The 6,152-nt window shown below is 41.8% G+C and overlaps 1 long non-coding RNA gene across 1 annotated transcript; it reads right to left on the bottom strand.

The window, feature by feature from the left end:
- Window positions 1-2,599: 2,599 nt before the first annotated feature.
- LOC135301407 (uncharacterized) lies at window positions 2,600-4,836 on the bottom strand. The gene is made up of 4 exons (XR_010363176.1): window positions 4,617-4,836; window positions 3,721-3,824; window positions 2,868-3,064; window positions 2,600-2,778 (listed from the first exon to the last, which is right to left on the bottom strand). It is a non-coding gene; the product is annotated as an uncharacterized LOC135301407 (long non-coding RNA).
- Between the last annotated feature and the right edge of the window lie 1,316 nt (window positions 4,837-6,152).

Raw genomic sequence — 6,152 nt, 5'->3', positions numbered from 1 at the left:
ATCAGACCCTGGGACAGGCCAGGCTGCCCCATCAGCCCCCATCTCTGAGCCTTCCATGGCTCATCCATTCACATCACCAGGCACTCCCTCAAAGCTCCCCTGTTACTGCCTGAGCTCCTTCCAGCCTTCAAGAGCTCTTCTGCTTCCCTTGGCCCCAAGCAGGAGACAGGCACAGCAGCAGCATTATCCTCTCCAGGCCCCTCTTGTTCTTATTCTCAGGTCACCTTGCCTCAGCAAGTGGCCAAGCAGTGCCCAGCCCATCTGCTCTGGGTGGCACCACTTGGGCAAGATGAGGTTCTGAGCTTCTTGAACCTCAACCCTCCTGTGATTCACATCAGCTGGGCTTGCGAGAGACATTTACCACAGAAAGCTCAGCCATAACCCCTGTGAAGGTGCACTGACAGAAACCCCTTAGCAGGAGACTCTGGAAGATGCAGCATCTGCTGAGGATGCACCTGGGTCTTCGAGAAAATAGCATCTGATGGGGCTGCTCCTTGCTGAGAAAATAAGGGGTCCATTTTTGTGGTTATTTTTTATTTGTTCTCATTCTGTTTGACATTTAACTCTGTGAGTGATGTTTAACACTCACTATTTAGCAATTCCTGGGTAATTTTTTAGTAAAACAAATTGGTGGCCACAGCCTCTGTGAAGCATTTTGAATTTTCTCTGTGAAGGGAAAAGGAAGGTGTTATGAAACTGTTCTGTTTGTCCTTAATGCAAGAATTGCATTGGCTCAGAAAATTCAAAAGCAGAATGACAGAAGTGAGTAAACACAATAGATTAAATAATAGACAAATAAGCAATAAATTAAATAAACAATAGATTAAATAAATTACTGGCATTGACTACCACATATTCCAATGATTTAAATGGTGGCAGAATTACTTCTACTCATAGAAACTGAGAATATGAGAAGCATCAAGGAACAAAAAGAGCTTTATAGTTTGCTGAAGCTGGAGTTTCCTTCCATGGTGGATTTCAGCATCACAGGCTTTCTAGTTTCCTGTGTGTGGAGAAGCAGAAAGGAAAAAGAAAACAGCAGGATGGTTTTAGCATGCAATACATTGGGACAAGAATGTCCCTGCAGTGAACCAGCTACTTTGTCCTGTGAGACTGAAGCCTGTTCATACTCTGCAAAACTGTTCCTACAGCAGACAAAACTGCCCCCGAGTTTCCCTGGGTCTGACAGCTGATTTACTGCCAAACATCCACCATGTCTCACAAAATTCCCATCTGTCCATGCTGCCTGACAAACCACAGCCCTTCTGGAATGCTGTGGAAAGGAGGGATTAAAGCTTTTCTCTCCCACTCCCAAGTACTGTGTGGGACAGCACTCCCCTGGCTACTTTACAAATTTACTGGAAATCCACTGTCTGTGTGAGAGGGGAGAAAAAACAAGGAGCCAGAGGCCTCCCAGAGACACAGGTTTTGATATCCTTATAAAAAAAAAGCCCAGGGGTTTTTCAATGTTTCATCAAAACACTGAACCTGCAGCTGCTGGATCACTGTCCTTTTGTGTCTTATGGTTTTATTTGGAGGATTTGGGTAGAGGTGAAGCAAAGAAAAAAAAACCACTGTTGTATCTGCTCTTCCCCCAGGCATTAAAAAAAAAACCAAACAATCCTTGAACCTGAGTCTTCTGGAAGTTTGGGAAAAGCTAAACTCCAAGTGCTGCAGTTCTGGACAGTCCTCAGCTAAAATTTGCATTATATTGGATTCTCAGAGGTCTGGGTTATCATGAGATCACATAGATATTGAATTAAAAACTGCTGGGTTTGAAAAATTTGATAGTGATGGCAAAATAATGTTGTTTTTTTTTCTTGAGCTTCAGGGGGGAAAATGTAATCCAACAAAAGTAGGCGTATACCCAAAGGCATCTCAAGATTCCACTAAATTATGGGTTTGGTTTATGAAAGAGAAGAGTGTGTTTTTGAATGGCAAGAACTTTTGCTTCCACAATATGTCACAAAACCAGAATATACATTATACAACAAAAGTCTCCTGCTGAATAGTTTGGAAATGGCAGGTATGTGTAACTGAAAAAAAATGGTGATAAACTTCTTGCGTTATTGCCCTTGTGACAGACAGAAAACTGACCTTTTAAATGAAAATTTTCGTAAATTTCAGCAGTAAGCATACTGTGTACTACGATTTTATCATTAAAGGCTGAGATAACACAGCTGCTACAACATTGAACAATCCAGCTAGAAATATGAAAGGGGACAAAGTTTGCCATCAGATCTGAAATTAATGATAAACACATCTTTTTCCAATGCATTATTTAAAGCATACCTGGTAGTGCAAATTTTTGGAAATACCCTAGTAATTGTTTTAAATTTTTGCTTTTGAGGGGCTGAAACAGCAGCAGAGCTTCTGCTACCCAGTCTGCTCTGCTGCTCACCCACATGGCAACCTGGGATTCACAAAGAGCTCCTTGTCCATCTCTGCCATCCTTCATCCTCTGTGTTTGGGAAGACAGTGCTTCCAAACAGGTCAATATTCAAGCTGTGAGGCTTCCTGGTGTTTGTGGCTCTTTGCATGTCTCTCCCAGCACTTCCAGGGTTTTCCTAATTAACCAGCCCCAGCCTCAACCCCTGCAGCAAGCACCAGCATGTGTTTTCCTGGTGTGTTCATGCCTGGCTGCTTTGCAGAGGACATTAAGGCTGGAGCTGCAGACCATAATACTGAAGCCAACTGCAGAGCAGGGCAGGTGCCATTAAATTATTTGGGAGCATGAGTCAATAAAGAGGGATGGACACTCCTGGCTCTAACATCCCCCTAGGAGAGAATGAAAATAAACAGCCCACAATGGATGACAGGTAAAAGCAAGTGAAGGACTGAATTATTTAAAGGGAATAGTTTCCTACCTGCTTTCCTTTCCTTAAGTTTTGAAGCTGTTCATTCCCAGAGGACTCCTGTTACAGTAATGCAGCAGGTAAAGAGGAGAGGTTCTTTTCTTTGAAACAACTGAGTGCTCTTTTCTCATGCCAGCCCAGGCTTAGGGTGCAAATCAGGGCTCATGTGTGTTTTCTGGGTCGAGTACTGGTTTTCAGTCTCTCTCAAGCTACAGAAAAGGTTAAACAGAAAAAGGTTAAAAGGGAAACAGTCTCTCTCAAGCTACAGAAAAGTTTACATTTCACCCCTTGCACTAATGGAGTGGCATTGTGCTACGGAGGCGCACTGTCAGAAGCAGGAGAAGAGCATGAAAGAGCAGAACCTGTTACCTATTTTTGGGTCTAATTAGCACCCATTACCATGTCCTTTTTGCCTTCTTTTACAAAGTGTTTATACCTTAAGAAGGGGCAGTGGGGTCAGCAGATGACTCGTGTAACTCTACTATGGGACATATGGCACATCCCAAAGCTTCTAAATATTCAAAGTTCTACTATTTTAATTATAAAGGTGTTTTGACAATTATTTTACAACTCTGTGGGAGCTCAGCCCTACAGCGAGGCTCTCTCTCCTAGTTCTGATGTCCACACATCAGACACATTGCTAAGAATTGCATGGCATTCACGTGTGCATCAGAGTGGGGAAATAAAAATAAAACTTGTTCATCCTACAGGAGTTCAACACCAGCAGTCAACAACTGAGGTAAGCAAGGAAAAATAAGAAAAACCCTCGGACCCTGGCAAAAATGCACAGAGGAGCACCTTTTCCTTTGGAGTGTACATGGTATTCCATATTTTCCCCAGGTTTTCTGTTGCTGGAAATACCTACCTGGCTTGGCCAGTGGTTGAAGTCTGCAGGTAGATAAAAATCCTTGATACTGTCGGGCCAATGCATCAAAACCTGCACTTCTTTATTTACTGGGAGAAACTTACCTGTAAATAAACATCTTTTGGTCAGAATTTTTCCCTCAGCAACATATATTTGTTCAGCATGAGACCTTTAACAAAAATATATTTCCATGCAATTTTTTTCACTGGTGTAAGAGGAGGAATATTTTTTCAGCATTCTTAAAATAAAAGCAAATGGCCTGGATACAAAGCTTTTTGCAAAGGTTTTAGTCTTACTAGCTGGAGTATTTTGAAACTTCTTTTATGTAACAATGGCAGGATAAAAGGAAATGTCTCAATATTATTAAGTTATTGTAGTATTTTATTGTGTGAAGTTATCTCAATATTTTGCTTAAATTTAAAATTTGAAAGAAGGAAACTTTGGTTTGGAGTTTTTTTCCTGCCTGTTGGAGTCTTTAAGTTATCTGTACTTTGAATAATTTACATGAAGTGATTTTGTCAAGGCAGGGAGACCATGGAGGTCTGTGTCCATGGGGGATTTCCAGATTCCAGAAGCAGCCTGGGACCTACCAACTCACAGACAGCAGAATTTTACAACTGCCCTTAGTTAAAAGAGAGGGAAAACAAGGCTTGTAAATACATACTTATTTCCATTTTTGGCCCCCTCGCCTGCTTCTATCTTTTTGTTCTACTATTTACTATGTATTTATTTCCCCCTGTGGAGATCCTCAACTCATTTCAAATGTGCTTTTCTTCATACATCACAAATATTTAAACGATTTGCCATATCAGAATCGTTAATAAACAATCCATCACCAGTGCTTAGTGTTACTTTGAGAAGTGAAATTCAAATAAATGGCAATACGAAAAACTTACAGGTAAAACGAATCTCGTGTAGATTTCCTGCCAGTTCCAGCTGCAGCTACAAAGCTGGATTTGTTCTCCTGGGAGGAACCACCCCACACCATAAATCTGCAGCATTCCCAGTGGGTCACAGGGGAACAGGAGCACTTTGTGAGCAAGAGCACGAGGTTTCCTTTAGCTTCAGTCCCACGACTCAGAGGTGCCATCTTCCAGCATCTCTGACAACTTTTTCTGAGCTGTGGCAAGACACAAAGGAAAACTGAATATAGAAGTCAAAGGTTTCCAAATATAAGCGAGGTGAACATGCTCAAGTGCTTTTTCAAAACAGCAGGACAGGCAGACACAAAAAATGACCTTTTCAGTGTATTCCCCGTGGATGCCAGATTATTCTTCTCTGCATTTTCCTTATAGTCAGACCTGAAGAATAAAGCAAGATGGATTATACAAGAACATTTTGGTGTTAGCTCCTCATGCCTCTTTGTCTCCAGCATGCAGAGGTAACAGGACACCAGGGGGAGATTAAAAAGCCATCAGTCTGAGCAAATGCACCTAAAACACAAAGGGATGATGGAACATGGGAATGTCAGCACAGATTCAGAGTTTGGTGCTCAGGCAACAGAGTGGGGGAGCAGCAGGGGTCATACCTCACTCCTTGGTCACTACTCTCCAAGGAGTTCCAGCAAAGGAGCTGCTCTGTGGGGAATCTTGCAGGATCTGTAGGGCTGCAGGCACATGGAAAACCTGACCCCACAGACCCCATTGTAAGAGGAGGCTCTTGGAGACAGTTTTGTCACAGCCACCCTCTGTGCAAAAGCAATTCCACCAATTCTCAGGCAGAAATGACCCAGCTGAAGGCTTTCCAGAGAAAATAACTGCGCCCAGATACGTTTATATAAAATATCTAGTGGCAAAAATAAAAGTAAAATCGAAGACCAGATTGCCAGAGGTGTGCATTGCCACATCTTCACAGAGAGAGGAGAATCAGAGAAGTCATGCAAAATAAATCTCTGTCCTGACAGAACAGCAAAGGACTTCAAAGCAGAACTGGCAACACACAGAGTGGGTACAAAAGGAGCTGAAAAATAAAAGAAAGGTTGAAAGTGGTACAAAACTTTGAAATTTAAAAAGGGGAGAATGCGCTGAACAACAATGCAAGCCTGGAAAAAACAGTTAAATTTAGGTCTCTGAATGATGGGGATGAAGAACTATCTTACAAACCCTGTACCACAAACTCGATGAAAAATAAGGTCCTATCTTCTTATTTTCTCAGGATCCTTCTGGGTTTGGGAAATAAAGTTGATCTGTGACAGGTGTGAAAAAAGAAAGTACAGACAATCTTCCTCTTAGTCACAACAAAGTGCCATTAGACAGGAGGACCTGCTACACGTCATGGTCTCTATTTAGTGTGAGGCACTGTTTGTAGGTTTGGGGGTTTTATTGAGTTGAGTGTGGTTTTTGTTGTTTTGTTTTTTTAAGAGATGACTTTTGAAACAAAAGGAAATATAAACCCACATATTTCAATGGCCAAAGGGAAGTAAGTAAATAATT

Source organism: Passer domesticus, chromosome 5 (assembly GCF_036417665.1).
Source record: "Passer domesticus isolate bPasDom1 chromosome 5, bPasDom1.hap1, whole genome shotgun sequence".
Lineage (NCBI taxonomy): Eukaryota > Metazoa > Chordata > Aves > Passeriformes > Passeridae > Passer > Passer domesticus.
This window is presented reverse-complemented; position numbering and strand designations above follow the sequence as displayed.